The sequence below is a fragment of the Eptesicus fuscus genome, chromosome 22 (genome assembly GCF_027574615.1).
Source record: "Eptesicus fuscus isolate TK198812 chromosome 22, DD_ASM_mEF_20220401, whole genome shotgun sequence".
In the NCBI taxonomy this organism is placed as follows: domain Eukaryota; kingdom Metazoa; phylum Chordata; class Mammalia; order Chiroptera; family Vespertilionidae; genus Eptesicus; species Eptesicus fuscus.
Genome location: NC_072494.1, coordinates 18,432,147 through 18,451,421, shown reverse-complemented (window position 1 = coordinate 18,451,421; position 19,275 = coordinate 18,432,147). Strand labels below are relative to the sequence as shown.

At 41.6% G+C, this 19,275-nt stretch overlaps 1 protein-coding gene across 2 annotated transcripts in view; it reads right to left on the bottom strand.

The window, feature by feature from the left end:
* Positions 1–19,275, bottom strand: part of DNM3 (dynamin 3) — a 354,491-nt gene that overhangs the window by 88,524 nt on the left and 246,692 nt on the right. The gene's annotated exons all lie outside the window — the stretch shown is intronic.

Sequence of the window (19,275 nt, the reverse complement as noted above, 5' to 3'; positions counted from 1 at the left end):
TACCAAAGAAGAGAAGTTATCTGAGATAGGCGTCTCCAATGATTCTCAACACATGGTTGGAGGAAAGAGGGGAGGAAAGGCTAGAGGAAGGAAGGGCTCAGCGATGGAGAAAACACATGGGCCTCTATCCTTTCTTCCTCATGTGGGTCCCCTTAGATGTTTTCAAATGTTAGCTTGATATTAAGAATTTAGCCATCTGTTAATATTTAACAGAAATGTTCTGGTCCTAATTCAATGAGAAATGCCAGATGGATTTCATTTCATATTTTATTTGCAGTCTAAGCAGTTTTGATAGCCAGTGCTGGCAGGGGCTTGGAAGCACAAGGACCCCAGAATGAAATGCCCCCATAAACTATGCTGAAGCACAGCCATACTTCCTTCATTTAAGTCTAGAACAAATGGGGGTCCAGAAAAAGAAAATGATGCCATTCAATTGTTGAGCTCTTTGAGAGAGAGAGAAAAACACAGCAAAACATCAGAAGTGGGCTGATATTAACTAGAACAGATTCTTTTTCAAAATTAACAATTCTTTAGGAAGAAAATGGACATTGGAGAGAGGAGGTCTGCAAATGACACCAAATGGATCTTAGTAAAACATACTGGGTGGCAAGGAATTATTAGAAACAATTACTTTCAGGGACTGGCCCAGGGGCAATGTTATCATATGTACAAATGCTTAACAGCCAAGGATAATAGGAGAGCCAAACACTCAATCTAGGAAACCTAGTCAGGATGGATGTATTCCTGGGGCATTTGAGCCCTGACCTAGCTCTGGTGCTGGTCCTGAGAAAAAGCAGGACTAGCCTCTGGAAGAGGGGAGCATGGAGACTTAGCCATGACTTTTAATAAACAACTATTAATGTATTTCCTGTGGAGAATACATACACTGTAGAGACATGTCTGACATAAGCCTTTTTTTTTTTTTTTTTTTTTTTTTTGCTGTTCCTTCGGCCCCTACAGCACGTCCTTGAGGATTTGTGGCTGGCTCAGCAGTGGAGAGCAGAACTCATCTGTGCTCCCAGGCCAGCAGGAGGGGATCATGTCTGCACACCCACAGAGAGTCATCGGGAGTAACACTCTCTCTGCCATTTCTTACTCCTAAATTGCTCAGAAAACAGTTGGCAGAGCACATTCAAGTGGTGTGGCAGAGAGAACTAGGTGACTGAAGAAGCTGAAGGCAGTTGGTTGGAGAACACAATGGCTGTCCTGGCAGACAACGTCCGCAAAGAAGATTTAAAAAACCCACAAAAATAACAAAGAAACTAAATGAGAGAGAAGGAAGCCTAGGAACAAGCATGAAAAAGCAAAGCACTGTGAGAAGATTCCAATATTTCTTGTGCAAAAATTAATACTACATTAACAAATTCAAGGATATTCTTAACAGCAACATACATCATTTAAGTAAGTGAAATACCATAGTCGAGTGATGTGTTTGAAACACAAGATCGAGCCAAGATTACAGACAAAATGAAAATCTATTAAATCCATAATTAAATGAAAATGCTTGAGACCCAAGGAAAATTTTTTTAGCCATTTTTCAATGCCCTAAATTTAAGCAGCTGGATTTTTTTAATGCACCATCCTAGTCAACCTTTTGAAATGATGGATTTGCCTTTTAATGGAAATCTGCATTTCATTGTGAAGATGGAACACAATGTCCTTGGCGTGTTTTCTATAGAAGGAAGCTCCCTTTGAACTTCATTCTTTAGCATATAGCAACAACCAAAAATCCAGCAAGTTGATGTCAATATTCAACACTGGAGAAATACACAGACAGACAGGGGAACATGAAAAACGTACTGTAGTTTCATTTCCAAGTGAAATGTCATTTATCCAAGGGTTTTGAAGATGTATTGTCCAATTCTTTCATAATCAAGAGTTTTAAGATTGACAAAAGAAGAACAAAGAGACTCAGACTGATTTGTTTTATTAAAGTTGTTAGTCAAAGGGAGAATTAAATGAGAAATGAAATGGTATGTCATGAATATGTCTAAAGTTCTTGGTGCTTTGGGGAAAAATGATATTTGGCTAAAAGAACATTTTAAATGGATAAAAGCTAAAATAAACAAAAGGAATAGAAGTGATAAAGGATAGGCAGAAATTATAATTTCCAATACAGTGAGTCTTAGCACCAGCTTATTTGAGACATCTGCTACATAAATTAGTTCGTTTTATTAAACTGTCTAATAGCACACTGTCCAATGTGGTAGCCTCCAGCCACAGGTGACTACCGAGCACTTGAACTGAAGCTACACTGGAATATGCTCTCGATGTTAAATACACACCTGGCTTCAAAGACTCGGTATGAGAAAAACAATGTCAACCATCTCATTAATACTTTTATATTGATTACTAGAGGCCCAATGCACAAAATTCGTGCAAGGGGCTCGGCCCTCACAGCCCCAGCTTCGTCCGGAAGGTCGTCCTTTACCTCCTTGACCGCATCAAGACTACAGCACTGGGTCAAATGGGAGTTCCATTTTCAGTTTTTTGAGGAAACTCCATACTGTTCTCCACAGTGGCTGCACCAGTCTGCATTCCCACCAGCAGTGCACGAGGGTTCCTTTTTCTCCGCATCCTCGCCAACACTTGTTGTTTGTTGATTTGTTGATGATAGCCATTCTGACAGGTGTGAGATGGTACCTCATTGTTGTTTTGATTTGCATCTCTCGGATAATAAGTGACTTTGAACATGTTTTCATGTGTCTCTTGGCCTTCCTTCTGTCTTCTTTTGAAAATATTCTGTTTAGGTCTGATATATCCGAAGAAACTAGAAACACCAATCAGAAAGGATATATGCACCACTATGTTCATAGCAGCACAATTTACAATAGCTAAGATTTGGAAACAGCCTAGGTGCCCATCAGCAGATGACTGGATCGGAAAACTGTGGTACATCTACACAATGGAATACTATGCTGCCATAAAAAAGAAGGAATTCTCATCATTTGCAGCAACCTGGATGGAATTGGAGAACATTATGCTAAGTGAAATAAGCCAGTCAATGAAAGAACAATACCACATGATCTCACTCATTTAGGGATAGTAAAGAACATTATAAAGTGGTGAACAAAAAGATAGATACAGAGACAGTAAAGCATCAAACAGACTTTCAAAGTACAGAGGGAAAGTTTGGGAAAGGTGGGGGAGTTATGAAATCAAACGAAGGACTTGTATGCATGCATATAAGCATAAACAATGGACGCAAAACTCTGGGGGGGAGGGCATGTGTGGGTGTGGGGTGGGGGGGGTAATGGTAAGATATGTACACATATAATACCTCAATAAAAATATTAAAAAAAAAAAAAAAAAAAAAAAAAAAAAAAAAAAGACTACAGCACTGCATCTGAAGCATTTGTTTCAGCTCCCTTGTTTGACATTCCCACATTAACTGAGGTCCCCGGCATCTCATACACATATGATTATAAATGGTCTACTTGCCTTCAAATTCCTCTCATGTCATCACAGAGGGCAATATCTAGAACTACTCTATCAAATTCATTATAGTCTTTCAAAACTTTCATACCTCTCCACTATTTATGAAAGAAAATCCACAAAACTCCTTAATATGACATTGGAAAACACCTATAATTTGGTCCCACCCTGATTTGTCAGTATCTCCTTTAGTCTTTTATAAGAAGCCTCCATTTCAGCCAAATGCACCTTTGCCAAGAGTCTATTCCCAACTTGAAATACCCTTTTAACTTCTACCACATCCATCTATTATTTAACATCTACCTCAAGTTCTACCTTCAGTGCTAAAGTTTTCCCAAGTTTGTCACTCCTCCATCTCTCACCTTTCAATTCATACAAGAGGTATTATTTATTCTATTTATTTTGAATTACACTTTACGAGACATCTTCATCTTATAAATGAAGGTTGTATAAAGGTTGTTCATTTGGTGCTCAGAATGTTCAGTCAATTCTATTGTTCAAGTAGGATGCATTAGCAAAGAAATAATTTAAAAGTAGAGTTTTCACAATCTTTGTAAATAAATCCTATATAATAAAAAGGTAATATGCAAATTGTCTCCTTGACCAGGAGTTTGACCAGGGGGCAGGGCTGTCCCGACAATGACCCAGGGCCCCTCTCCCTGGCCGGCCCTGCCCCCAAATACGTGCACCAGGCCTCTAATAAGAAAATATTTTAAACATTTTATGTTGAACACACATTTTGGAGGAAGCTCTTGTAAAATTCCAGAGAAAGATTTTTTAAAATTATTTTTTCTGTTTTATTAAGAAATAATTGCCGAAACCGGTTTGGCTCAGTGGATAGAGCGTCGGCCTTTGGACTGAAAGGTCCCAGGTTCGATTCCGGTCAAGGGCATGTACCTTGGTTGCGGGCACATCCCCAGTGGGGGTTGTGCAGGAGGCAGCTGATCGATGTCTCTCTCTCATCGATGTTTCTAACTCTCTATCCATCTCTCTTCCTCTCTGTAAAAAAATCAATAAAATATATTTTAGAAAAAAGAAATAATTGCTATACATCCTTGTACAAGTTCAAGGCATATAGCATAATGGTTTGATTTACATATATTGTGAAATGGTTACCACAATAGGTTCAGCTAATATCCATCTTCTGACATAGATACAATAAAAAGAAAAGAAGAAAAAAATAATCTCCTTGTGATGATAACTCAGGAGTTACTCTCTTAACAACTTTACCATATGTCATACAACAGTTAATGATAGTCACCATGCTGTACATAACATCACCAGAACTTATTTATCTTATAACTGGAAATGTGTACCTTTTGACCAGCTTCCCCAATTTCCCCTCCTCCTATGCCCTGCCTCTGGTAACCACAAGTCTGATCTCTTTCTCTATTGAGCTTAGTTTTGTTTTTGTTTTAAGATTCCACATGTAGTGAGCTCACACAGTGTTTATCTTTCTCTGTCTGACTTGTTTCACTTAACATAATACACTCAAGGTCCATCCATGTTATTGCAAATAGTTTTTATGGCTGAATAATAATAGCCCAATTGCATATATATATCAATATCCCAACTTCTTTAACTATTCACCCATCAGTGAATACTTAGGTTGCTTCCATGTGTTGGCTACTGTAAATAACACTGCTGTACACATGGGGATGCAGGTATGTTTTCAAGGTAGTGTTTTTGCCACTTTTGGATATATAGTAGCTCCCCCTTATCTATGGGGCAAAAGACCTCCAGTGGACGCCTAAAACCATGGATGACACCGAACCCTATACATACTATGTTTTTTTCTATAACACAGCTATGATAAAGTTTAGTTTATAAATTTCAGCACAGAAAAAGATTAAAAATAAAATAAAACAATACATACACTGTAATAGAAGTATGTGAATGCAGTCTCTCTCTCGTTCTCAAAATACCTTGTCGTACTATACTCATCCTTCTTCTTGTGATGATGCAAGATAATAAAAATGCTAACATGACATGGTGAGGTGAATGATGTGGGCCTGGTGACACCACATCAGGCATTACCATAAGCGTGACTTGAACACAAGCACAGGATAACTGTGACAGTCAATCTCATCGCTTAAGGTGGCTACTTGGGACTAAAGGGCAGGAGCATGCACAGCGTGGAGACGCTGGACAAGGGATGGTTCACGTCCAGGAGGGATGGAGGTAGATGGCGCGAGATTACATCACACTGCTCAGAACAGCATGCAATTTTAAACCTAGGAATTGGTTATTTCTGTAATTTTTCCTTTAATATTTTTGGATCACAGCTGACCTCAGGTAACTGAAACTGCAAAAAGTAAAGCCACATATAAGGGGGGTAGGGCTGTACCCCCAGAAGTGGAATCGCTGGATCCTATGGTAGTTCTATTTCTACATTTTTGAGGGTTCTCCATATTGTGAGAAATTATTTCTTAATGAAGATTCAGATATGAAATTCTGCATATTTTCAAAAGCTTCAGAAGCTGATGTCACTGAGTCAACATTCTTCTCTTCACTTTTAAACATAGTACTTCTCCTTTCCTCGAAGGAAGACGGTTGCCAGCAGTACTTCTATAGGAGGCATCCAGAAAGATGGGGGTTCTTTGTCCCACGAGAGAGGATTCTTTCCTTGCAGTAACTTGGCAGAAGTTAGAAGAAAGAGAAGATATAGGAGAGGCCAAAATAGGATGCATCCAACGTGTGAGAATGTGGTCTGAGGTGGAAGTGAGTGAACTGAGTGATAAAAGGCAGAGGAATCAAGGTGAAGGGAGACAGGAATTATGGACTGGCCATAGAATCAAATAAAATTCTATGCCAACACACACACACACACACACACACACACACACACACACACACACACAAAACAAACAAACAAAAAACCAACCACTACCCTGTATGACATGCTTACTAGTATATACAATCTGGCTCCTTGTGATGTCTGAGAAAACAGGTCTCTTAGAACCGTGGATGCGATTTAGAAAATCCTTCCAATTCAAAGCACTCCTGCCATGCCCTGCCTACCTGATTGGGCACTTTGATGAGTCCACCAAAAACTTGCCCCAGTATGCAGTCCTTTGGAGCCATCAAGGCCCTGCCGTGGCCAGGCACTCACTCAGGCCTCTGCTACTATATCTATGATGCCATCCGTCTGATCCCGACAGCACTGTATACTTGGTTTGTTATTTTGTACTTGCCTTTTATTTTCTAAGTGTGCAGATGGTTCCCCTAAGTGTGTGGATGCTCTGCCTTTCCAACTGCAAGGTAAACTCCCAAAGGAGAGAGAAATTATTACATTACTAGAGGCCCTGGTGCACGAAATTCGTGCACAGAGGGGGGTTGTCCCTCAGCCCAGCCTGTACCCTCTCCAATATGGGACCCCTTGAGGGATGTCCGACTCCCCTAAACGGGCAGTCGGACATCCCTCTCACAATCCAGGACTGCTGGCTCCCAACTGCTTGCCTGCCTGCGTTCCTGATTGCCCCTAACCGCTTCTGCCTGCCAGCCTGATCACCCCCTAACCACTCCCCTGCCAGCCTGTTTGCCCCCAACTTCCCTCCTCTGCCGGCCTGGTCACCCCTAACTGCCCTCTCCTGCAGGGTTGATCACCTCCAACTGCCCTCCCTTGCAGGCTTGGTCCCTCTCAACTGCCCTCCCTTGCAGGCCGGGTGCCTCCCAACTGCCCTCTCCTGCTGGCCATCTTGTGGTGGCCATCTTGTGTCCACATGGGGGCTGGATCTTTGACCACATGGGGCCAGCTATATTGTGTGTTGCAGTGATGATCAATCTGCATATTACTCTTTTATTATATAGGATTACCTTTGTTGTTGTTCATCATTTATGAATCTTGCTCCCTTGCTTCTCTCTAGGTCCTGACTTCCATCAAATCACCAACTCTTGGAGGAAAGAAACTGTTTCCTTCCTAGTGTTGGTGGCACAGTTGACATTCAACAAACACGTGTGGAATGAACATAAGACTGAGTCCCCTCATGGGCTGACATTCTGCTTTGCCTGGTTTAAGAACTTAAAGATGATGATTGACTTAAAAAATAAGCAAAATATCAAAGTAAAAAGAGAAGCTACAAAAATATTGAGAATACCAGAATACTAGCTCCACATGCTGTTGAAAACTAAAATCTGGAGTTTATTGCTATTAAGAAGTTATAACTATAGAGATGTTCAAGTATGAAACTCATAATATAAACTACCCATCTTCTTATTTGGGCTCTAATTCCCTGCTTTAATCAGAATTACACTTTGAGTAGTGAGCAGCATCTGGGAGCCAGCAGGCTGCTAGTAAATGACACTTCTTTAGATTTCTCTGTTGGGCACTGAAGAAACTTTGATGGGCTGCTCTAGTAGGTCCAAGAAAATGCCATGGTCTACACGCCAGTGGCTTCAGGGCTGCCCCCTCTGCACTCACACTGATCCTTCAACGGAGAACACACTGCCATATCTCCATGAGGTACGAGAAAGATAGTCACACACTGAGATATGGCAGTGTGTCAATACCCAACTAGAAACCCGATCTTTTCCTGATTCCCTCTCTCTCCTCAGAGTTTAGTTCAATTCCCACCTCCTCCAGGAAGCCTTCTTGGCCATGAGAACCCATTGGAGGGCTCCCTTCTCCATTCTGATGGCATTCTTGGGCAGCACTCCTTTTTGTTTTTGTATTTAGTATCCTAGAAATGTGGACTCTTCCTCTCCTCAGACTAAAAACAAACAAACAAAAAAGTACTTCTATAATTTAAAAGTGAGAGCATTAGGATTGTATTCTCAAGTTTTTATCTATAATCTCTATATTAATTCTTATATTTAAAGACATATTCATGAGTATTTGTATACATAAGACTGGAAATGATATATGTAATAAATAATCAATTTAAAGGATTATGGCTAAGCTTGGCAGGTCAATCACATGCACATCTCTCTTTCCCTTCCCCAAACCCACTCTGATAACAGTAGGAGACAAAGAAAAGAGGAGGGGAGAAAACAGTGGACAAGAGATCTCCCAAAAGCTTTGAAAGAGAGAAAGCAGACAGAGGACCATCCATTGACTTAGCATACAGAGAGGGGCTACTCCCCCAGATGTCTCTAGGGGGAGAAGATGGAGGAGAAGCCACCCCAGCTGGGTCCTGTCCTGTCCTGTCCTGTCCTTGGAGGCACCTGGTGTACCCCACAAGAGGGGATACAGCTGTGGGGCTGAGACAGCAGGATCAGGCAGGGTCTGTATAGAGAAGTACACAGAACAATGGATGACCCAGGGTCACCGCCTCTAAACATGGCAGCACATTCCTACCCCAGTAGGAGATCGCAGATTATTTCCCTAGAGAAAAAAATAGGCAAAAGAAGTTTTGGACCCAGAGATACCAGGCAGGGTAGGCAGTAAAAGTGGGATTAAGAACAAGAGAACTCAGTGAAAGTCTTCATACTAAAATGTCCTTCAAGCCCCTTTCCTACCCTGTCCCAAAATGCCAGCAGCCAGATGGTTTTCTCTGCCCACGCCAGGCAGGATATTGAACTGTTCTTCTCTGGAGAGGAGACGCCACGTATTCTAACATTTCAACTGATCCCCTTGCAGGGAGGTCCTATATCCTGGAAGCCTCACCCGTCACACTGAGCTTCCAAGTAGTGAATGGCACAGGCTGTTATCACAGCTACTAACTGAAGTGGATTCTGAGGCTGGGCTATCTCAGCACCCACTGCAATCTCCTTGTAATGTTCTGTTTCCATTCAAAGTCCTCTTTCCCTTCCCTATCTTGCTAGTGGAGTTAGGGCTCTAGATGAACCATGGCTTTAGCCAATCTGATGTATTCAGCCAGACTCTGATCAAGAAGTGGGTCACATTCAAGAGTAGCAATGTATGTGGCACCTGTTTGGTTGGCCTGGATCAAGGCATAGAAGGTGTGGCTCTGGATCCAGAAGCTACACTATGGGGCAGTTTCCTCACTGCGCAGCCTCTAGGCCTGAAATTCAATCTGGAGCCCATTTCTGGAAACTCAGCTAGTTCTGTGCTGTGGCCTCCAACAGTTCTTTAAGCAATTTACCGCTCCCCCCTTTAATTTCTGAGCAACACTTCATTTTAAAATACTTAAAAATATTTTAATTAAAAAATTTTAAATTAAAAATTTTACGTCCTGCCTGTGTGGCTCAGTTGGTTGAGCGTTGTCCCATGAGCCAAAAGGTTGCCAGTTCAATTCCTGGTCAGGGTACATGCCCATGTTTTGGGCTCCATCCCCAGTAGGGGGCGTGTAGGAGGCAACCAATCCATGTTTCTCTCTCACATTGATGTTTCTGTCTCTCTCTCCCTCACTCTTCCTCGTTTTCTAAAAGTCAATTTAAAAAAAAATCTTTACATTTTAAAAAATATTTAAAATTAAAAAAAAATTTTTTTTAAATCCTCCATGAACTGATTATGGGTAAGTGTGAGATATGGTTATGCAGTTATGAATTTTGAGAACTTTTCACTCAAGGAAAGAGTCTTTAACCAGAAAAAAAATTATGTACATGAGAAATTACATCCAAAGAATAGGTGAGGATGGCCTTCGAGCAGCATTGAAAGAAAGAACATAAGACAAGCTCAGATGTGAATAAATCAGAAAGAAGAATTCCCTGTGCCACATCTGTTCACGAACTATCATTAACCACCTTTCTGACAGCAGTGTGCTTTGTGGGTTAAGTTTTCTCTGCTAATAAGCTAAGTATGGGGACTTAGTTTGTGTTTCATACTTTTTCATTTACTAGAAAGGAAAAAATGTACTCAGTGTGGCAAAACATACTGCAAGCACTTTAAAATTTGCATCTTTCAAGTGCTCGAGAGTCTCATTTTCTTATTTCTTTCTGTGTGCTCAGGCAACACAACTTGCATTTTTAAAAGTGAGAAACTTCCAAGTTTGGAGCAGTGACAACTGTCCTTGAGAAGTGTGTGACATGACATGGATTCCTGGTAGCAACATCTCTCCACTCTGACTTCCGTGGCTGCATATGAAATTACAAAGGGCCTCTGAATTTATGCCTACTTTGCAAGGGCTTTAAAGTGCATATTCATCATACAAAAATCTGTATGCATAGCCCTTTGAGTATACTTATCCTATATAATAAAAGCCTAGGTGGCGTCACACCCTCGTGCAACGTCGCCACAAGATGGCCGCCCTCATGTCATCACAAGATGGCCGCCACAAGATGGCCGGCAGGGGAGGGCAGTTGGGGGGGACCAGATGGGCAGGGGAGGGCAGTTGGGGGCCATCAGGTCAGCAGGGGAGAGCAGTTCGGGGTGATCGGCCCAGCAGGGGAGGGCAGTTGGGGGCAATCAGGCCAGCAGGGGAGCAGTTAGGCGTCAATCAGGCCAGCAGGGGAGTGGTTAGGGGGCGATCAGGCTGGCAGGCAAAAGTGGTTAGGGGCAATCAGGCAGGCAGGCAGGTGAGCAGTTAAGAGCCAGCGGTCTCGGATTGTGAGAGGGATGTCCTACTGCTGGTTTAGGCCCGATCCCACAGGGACATCCCCCAAGGGGTCCCAGATCAGAGAGGATGCAGGCTGGGCTGAGGGACACAACCCCCTCTCTCCCCCCGCCCCCCATGCATGAATTTCATGCACTGAGCCTCTAGTATTAAATAAAAGTGTTATTTTGGCTAAACATACCATTCATTTATTTAAAAAATCAACACTAAAAAGTACTTTGTTTACAAATGCAGCTTAATTTTTACTTATCTGAGAAAATGAGGGTCAGGGAGGCATGTACAAATAGAACCCTCTGACAATTCCCAGAACTCAGTAGATGGATGGTTTGAGTTTTACCCCCATCATTTGTCACCAAGCTACAAACAGAAATCAAAGCTGGAAATTTCTCATCTCACTCTATCATTTTAGCAAAGCAACACTCAAAAAGAGGCAGCATTGGGGAGAAAAGCAACAGGGATAAGCATTTAACCAAATGAGTTTTCTGAAGTCCTTTGCATTGAAGGTTAAGCTAATTCTCTTCCCCACCCCCATCTCCTCCCTCTGCTGATATTTCCATAATTCAATGTGTTCCTCCTGGGAGGGAAATGGTCTGTGAGCTGAGGCAGTGCCCTTTGTGCTCCAGTGAGAGCCCTCCTCCCTGTGATCTTAGGGAGTGTAGCCTGGAGATGGAACAGGGAAAAGGGGCCCCTTCCATGTGCCTCCAGGGAAGCAGCCCTGCACTTCAGATGACACTGAGCTGGATTGCTCCAAGCACAGCCGGTGGTGTGAGCACCACCATGGGCTCAAACACACATGTCCACACAGACAGGGCTTTGGACAAGGGTGAAAGACCCTCCATCGACCCTAATCATGGTGCCTAGGCCTAGGCTTCCCACTGCTTTCTGGGGAAAGGGTGAGGAAGAAGAATACAGCACAGGGAAGGAGAGAAGAGAGGGTGGAGGGAAGACAGGGAAAGGGAGTGTGAAGTGGCCTATTTATTCGTAACTGGGAAGGACTAAAGCTCCCCAAGCCGGAAGTGCTCTCTGCTTTCATGGCCTGCTCAAGTTGCCCAGTCCCGTCTCTGAGAGATGAAGACCACTGGGAGGGGAAAGTCATGTGACTGAGATTGAAAACACAGGGTGAGCTCTGACACCAGCTATGTGAACCCAGGAAAGGCACTTGATTTCTCTAAGCCTTATCTTCTCTCTGTAAGGAGGTGATAATTCATGCCTCTTAAGAGGTGTGAGGCTTATTCCATTGTGTAGATGTACCATAGTTTTCTAATCCACTCATTTGCTGATGGGCATCGCACAACCAATGGACACAAGACACTGGGGGTGGGGGTGGGATGAGGGCATGTGACAGGGGGTAGGGGAAGCTGGGGTAAGTTCTATGGGGGAAAAAAAGGGAGATATATGTACTACTATATGTAATACTTCAAACAATAAAATAAAATTAAAAAAAAAAAAGAGGTGTGAGGCTTAAATGAGATCTTGCAGAGGACTGTGCATTCATGGACTCCTGATAAATGTTTGTTTACTTTTCCTTGGGGGAAACCTTTTTACCCATCCCCTTCCCACCTATATACACAGTAAGGGTTCTCTCTTCAACGTATTTTCAACAGTAAGCTTTACACGGTGAGCTATCGAACTATGAGGGGGAAAACAGGAAGTTCATTACATGCCCAGCAGATAAACACAAACATGAACACTATCAAGCCAGGAGGGCTTCAAGCAGTGAAACAATCCCGGCAACTTTCAACTCTGTGTTCTTATTCAAGGCAGATGTGTAAGAAGTCCAGATCCGTGGGGAAGAGATGTGGTCAAGAGGGACCTGAATCCCTTCCCTCTCCCTGTATCCCACAATGAATTGTTCAGAACAGATCAAGAAAAGTACTTGGGGGAGATGCAAGTTCTAAAATGAATAAAATAAAAAAATTTAAAAAATTTCCGAATTAAAGAATCATCTACAATAATTACAGATACGTTCTTACACTAAAAAAGAAAAGAAAAAAAAAGTAAAGAGTCGCAACACTGGCTGGGAAACTAAAAAGGAGGGAAGATTTGTTTTCTTTCTCCAAACCTCTGCCATTCAGGCAGCTTTGCGTCTTGCTGGCTCCAAACCAGATGGCCTGGGTGGCCTGCTTTTGCTGTTGCCTAGAGCTTCTTCCCTGCACATCCCAAGAAAGCGCCTCCTCCTCCCCACTCCACTTGCCCTGTAGTACCCACTGGGTTTTATATATCAAGAATAGGGACTCTGTTTAACCCTGTAGATCCCTGAGATTAGCAGACACATAATATATGCTGATTTATGATGCAATCAAACTCACCTATGCTATGTCTCATTATGCTGGGCTTTGTTTCATGCATAACTGCATTTATAACAAGTTAATGTCAACCAGAGAATAGACTTCATTAATTATTCTTCCCAGGCAATATATTTACATTTAAAGTGAGCTTTCAATCTTCTACTTGAAAAGACTGGGTCATTCGGGTCTTTTAGCAGTCTGGTAGGGATGACACCCTTGGGTTGTCCTAAATCATCCCAATGGGTAGCCGCCTACTCCAAGCCTAGGCTGGAAAACTCTGGCTGCTTCCCTGAGTCATTAAGTAGTATGTTTAGGGTTGTGTTTCTCTGACTAGAGTCCCCTGACCCCTGGAGTCTGAAAGGTCTTGTGAGAATGAAAAAGAAAATCTGTGTTGGTATTTAATGAAATTAGTGTATGGGATGTTCTGAATAGTCACCATTTTATAAGGGAACACCCATTCAGCTTCAATGCATTTTTGCATTTCCAAAATGTTTGCATTTCCAGGGTTGTAGTACTTGGCTTATAGCTCACTGATGAGAAAAAGCAGAGACAGACATCAACATGTCTGTAATGTACTCTCCTCCAATGACATAACAGTGCCTGGTGGATGGGATAACAGTGGCAGGAGGGAGGTGGGTCACACAGCACAGGGTAACCGAGGCATGCCAATCACAAAAGAACCCATGCCTTGAGGCCAGACACATTCCTGTTGACTAGCTAATTATGTCTTCTAAACATAATTAATATGTTGATCAGTTGAAATTTCTTGATAAAATACTTTTGTTTGAATTTGACTTGCTTTGCTATTTTTAAAATACAGATTGACAAGCATAAGGTGTTTACTTACAGATATTTAAAATAAAATATTAACTGCTTGTACATATTTATGTAATGTAATGAATAAAAGTAGTTTGCCTATGCTCATAAATGATGAGGATTCTTTTCTTTTAAAGGGTTTCTGCATATACCCAAGTTTGAGAAACACTAGTTTAGGGAAAGTATATTTGGAATTCTCTTAAAAGGGTTGATGTAGTCAAAATAGGTACAAATGACCTTGACTTATAATTAGGAGCAGAGCTTAGAAATTGCTTCAATTTCTGACTGCCCTCAGCAACACCAGGGGAAAAAACAGGATCAGGCCCCTCAGAACCTGGGAGGCCCAGCCATGGCTGTAGCATACACCAGGGCCCTTCGGGGGGACTGTTTTCCTGCCTTGTGCTGTAGTTCACCATATGGAAAGAAGGGATAATAATACCCAAACCGACTCCTTAAACCAAAAATGAAAACAAACTTAACTGTATGGGAACAAAGAGGCAATAGATGCAAAAGCATTTTCATCTTTTGAAAAACAAGAAGGTACTATTTAAAAGAGGAACTCTTGAAAATATCTCAACAACATGTGTCTAATTCATACTGACATGTGTACCAGTAATTGAACCTATGTTTAATTTTTGCTGCAAATTATCTGCTTCCTTTAAGAAGCTGGGCTGGTAAAATGCTGGCTTGTGTGGTTCAAAAATAGAGCTGTGGGAGGATTAGGGGTACCTTGGGAAAGACACAATGAGGCTGGGCCCTTAGCAAAAGAAGAATGAGTGGAACAAAGGAAGAGGAAGGGAGAACTCGGTGCCAAGTCTAATAAAAGACAAGGAACTAGTAGAAAGTAATTGCAAGGAAATGGGGGTAATGGAGATTTTTTTACTCCTAGACCTCACTAATAACACAGAACAAGTTTAACACAAACAGGACCAGACCAATGAAGACCCAGAGCAACCCAAAGACAGGTAAATAGCATACATATAAATACTCAATTTTATCCCACTTTAGGTACAGTGTGTATGCGACTCCCCTCTTCCCTGCCCCCTTCCCCTATCCCCTTCTTTCCTTAGCTGTGCTAAATTTAAATATTGGGTTAATTACAATTAAACTTAATCAATCCCTGTTTCATTATACAGAATAATTATATTTCAATTATAAAAACGCTGATGATGATATGACATGACAAATCTCAGATCCCTTATTTTAACTGCCCGTGTTAACAAGTAACCACACGTGTCTTCAAATTTTATCCAGGTGTTTGCATACTTTAGGAGTTCCTTCTTTTTTAAGGCTGACTAATATTCCATTGTATGTATACCTAGTATACCATGTTTTCTTTATCCGTTCATCAAATGATGGACATTTAGATTGTCTCCATGTCTTGACTATTTAGTGAAAGTGCTTTTATGAACATTGAGGTGCTAATACCTCCTTGAGTTCCTGACTTCGATTCTTTTGGATAAATAACCAGAAGTGGGATTGTTGGCTCCACTTATATGACATAATAGTACCAGTATATAAGATAGTCAAACTCATAGAATCAAAGAGTAGAATGGTGGTTGCCAGGAGCTAGGGGGTGGGGGAAATGGGAAACTCTCAATAATGAGCAGAAAGTTTCAATTATGCAAGGTGAGTCAGTTCTAGGGCTCTGCTGTACAACATGGTGAATATAGATAACAACACTATACTATGCACTTAAAATTTTGTTAAGAGGGTAGATTTCATGTTGTGTTTTTACCACAGTAAAGCAATACATTTTTTTAAATGAAGCATTTCTCATTTGGGGGGGGGGGGGGATGTGGAATCAATACAGCTTTTTCTAGGTGCCCTCTGGTTCTCCTATTTAAAAAGTCCTATATATCTCCCTTCTTTTTAATCTGGTATTTCTATTCTGGCCTCAAAATAGAATTCTCAGCCCTTTACCCTTATCTACCTTTATTATCCCCAGTCCCCTGAATGCGGACATGAGACAGAGTTCCTTCAATTGCCTGTCAACATGCTACCAACTTGTGAATGCATTTTTATATGGAAAGATGGTAATAAGGCCATTTCATAATAGTGCTCATTAAAGAGTTTAGAATAGAAGCTATCAAAACACTCCAAGAAGTTCAGAAGTCCTTTTTGCTCATATATGCTGCAACAGGAAAAAATAAAGACTACAATGAGGTGACCAGAAAGAGGGATGTGCCACCAAAGAAAGTGTCATGGGATAATGGAAGAACCATGTTGAATTGGATGGTAAGAAACCTGAGTCCCCGTCCTGGCTCTACCACAGGTCCATACGGCAACTCTGGGCTTATCATGTAACCTCTCTGAATTTGTTTCCTCGTGTAAGAAACGAGAAGTGGGACCAGATGCTTGGTTTTCCAGCTTAGCTGACCAGCATTCTGGGGTTTCTCCGGATGTTCTTCAGGAGCCACCAGGGACGCTGGAGAGCCCCGAGGCCAGAGGGCTGGATCCTGGGCTCCCACCTGACATAACCAAAACAACGCCATCTTTGTTTCATATAATGGGATTTCATGTGAGATTTTGATTGAATAAAGGGTCCTAGTGCTTAAAAACAAAAAAGGAGAGAGAGAAAAGTTTGAAAACCACAAACAAAGCTGATGTCTGCGGTTCCTTGTAGATTTAAGTTCTGGTTTTGAAATTAATCTATGTCTCAAATGTATGTGAGTAAGCAGTGAAAATGGAGTTTGCCCTGGAGAGAGTTTCCAAGGCACTGAACATCAATCATGAAGATTCTCTGTTGCTCACATGTGGCAAGTTGATTTTTCTTTCTCTTTCTCTCTCTCTCTTTTTTTTTCTTCCCTCAGGTCAATTTACCATCTGCCTCATCTTCATCAAAACATTAATTTCAGCTTAATCCCCTTTCTTCCTCTCTGGTGGTAAAAGGACCTGGCTTACTTTGAAATAAAACAAATAGAGTGCAGCTACACTTCCATGTGCAGGGTGGTTTCCATCTGATTACTATGGAGTTCCAGGATACTAAAATGAATATAGTAATTTAGCTCTTCTCTAAGCCTCCGAGTCTAACAAACTATTCAAATAAAATGTACTGAAATTCATTAAATGTACTGAGTGGTTACCATATGCAAGGGACAGGGTACGGTGTGTCTGGTGAGAGAAATGCGGTAAGACTTGGCCTTCAATGAGATCTATTCTCTCTGGTAAGAGGAAAAGTCAAGTATGTGTGAGTTCACAGGACCGAGAGGCCTCATCAGGCTGAAGGGAGGTCAGAAAGAGCTTCAAGAGTCTTGAAGGGTGGGCAGGATTTTGGTCAGCTTTAGTATGCTACACTAAGAATGCTAAACTAAGAAGTCTGGATTTAATTCATCAAGCAACAGGGCAGTTGGGGAACATGTTCGCTTTACAACGATTAAGCTTGTTTTGGAATACAGAGTCAATAGAAGGTAGAAACTAAAAATTTGGATGGCAAGTGCTGGCTACTTAGATGGCCCAGAAGAGAAAGGCAATGAAATGGGATGATATCAGAGGAAACATCAAAAAGTGACTGATGGAGCAGTACCTACAGCAGATTTCCAAGAACTGAGAGCATGGCCACAAGAATGGCAGAGCAGGTATGAAGCTTGACTTGACACAAGACAAGGAAGAAGACAATGGTAGCTTGGGCTAAGGTGGCTGGAGAGAAGAAAAAGAGCAGATATATTTGAAAACTACTCAGGAGTAAAACCAACAGGGATTTGGGGGAGTGGATATGGAGGTGATGTTGACTGAGATCCGGAAAATCAATGGAGATGGGTCACGGGTTCATTGAGACCGTGAGTTGCATTTTAGATATTTTGATACTGAGAGGCGTCCAGAGCAGCCAGGGTGATGATAATAAGAGCACCCTCTATTTGAGATAGTTTTGAGGATGTGAGGTTCTTAGAAGAAAGTTAGATTGCAATGAATACAAAGAAATATAAGGATAAATGGGTGAAAAGTTATAGGACATATGGGAAATTTTCACAAAACAATGGGACCTGCAAATGTGTCTTGAGAGGTTGCACAATTTAAATTAGTTTTATCATGTTGTACTGACAGAAAAAGAAATGAGTATTTAATATAAGGAAATAAGGACTATGAAGACATCTTTTTTCTAGATTTTGTTTCTAGATTTTGTCAGTGTTTAATGAGTGACTGAGTTATCTATCTTCTAAGATCTTTGACCAGTGGAATGCTCTCTCCATCATATGTTTGAATGTTTAGAGCTCTGTTAATGTTCTATTTAGTTCAAGTGGTTATATGTTGGCTCCTTGGCGCCATTGTCAATAATAAAATTCAACAACACAAACCCCTAAATATGGCTTTGTTTTTCTCTTTTTAAACATATCTGATTCGAAGCCCAAACCAAGATCCAAGTTTTTTCTTCTCATGTGGGAGACAAGTGTAAATGACTGACCACCATTAAAGTTACTTTACCCACTAGGCACGCTGCCCTTTTGCTAACCTATGTCTACTCAGCCTCCCAAACCCTTGCTCTTCATAGTTAACTTCTGTTTCCTTCCTTGATGCAAATCTCTGCTCTTTCACCAATGTCCTGCTATTCTTTCTCACTCCTTCCACAGGAGGAGCCCGGGAATCTGTATTTTTAACAAGTGTCCTGAGTGATTTTTGAGATTAGGTCCATTTGAGAACATCTGTGGAGAGCCTGGAGGCAGGAGGAAAACAGGCTGGGCCATGTGCCTACCTTCCACCTGCTTCGGCCAGACTAGGTCTGTGCTTTACTCTTTTCTATGAGGCCTCTACAGAAGCTTTCATCTGAAGCAAAGGCCCTATATAACTTGAAAAACATGGTCATGGACTTCTGACTTTCCTAATTCCCACTTCAACAAGGTATTCACAACTAGTCTAGAATCCCTCGGCTACTTGATGATCCAGAATTGAACATTACTGGGGGCTGCATGTGTGTGACAAGCTCTATTTTGTGTGTTACATATACAGCATTGAAGAAAAACAAAATCCTTGCCTTTGTTCTACCTTCTAGTGGCGGATATAAATAATAAAAAGATAAGTGAAATTTTTAGAAATTAGAAAATGATGAGTGTCATGGAGAAAAACCAAACATGGAATGGAGAATGGGACAGGGTGTGTGTATGTGTGTGTGTGTGAATGGGACAGGGTGTGTGTGTGTGTGTGAGTGAATGGGACAGGGTGTGTGTGTGTGTGTGTGTGTGTGTGTGTGTGTGTGTGAATGGGACAGTGTGTGTGTGTGTGTGTGTGTGTGTGTGTGTGTGTGAATGGGACAGTGTGTGTGTGTGTGTGTGTGTGTGTGAATGGGA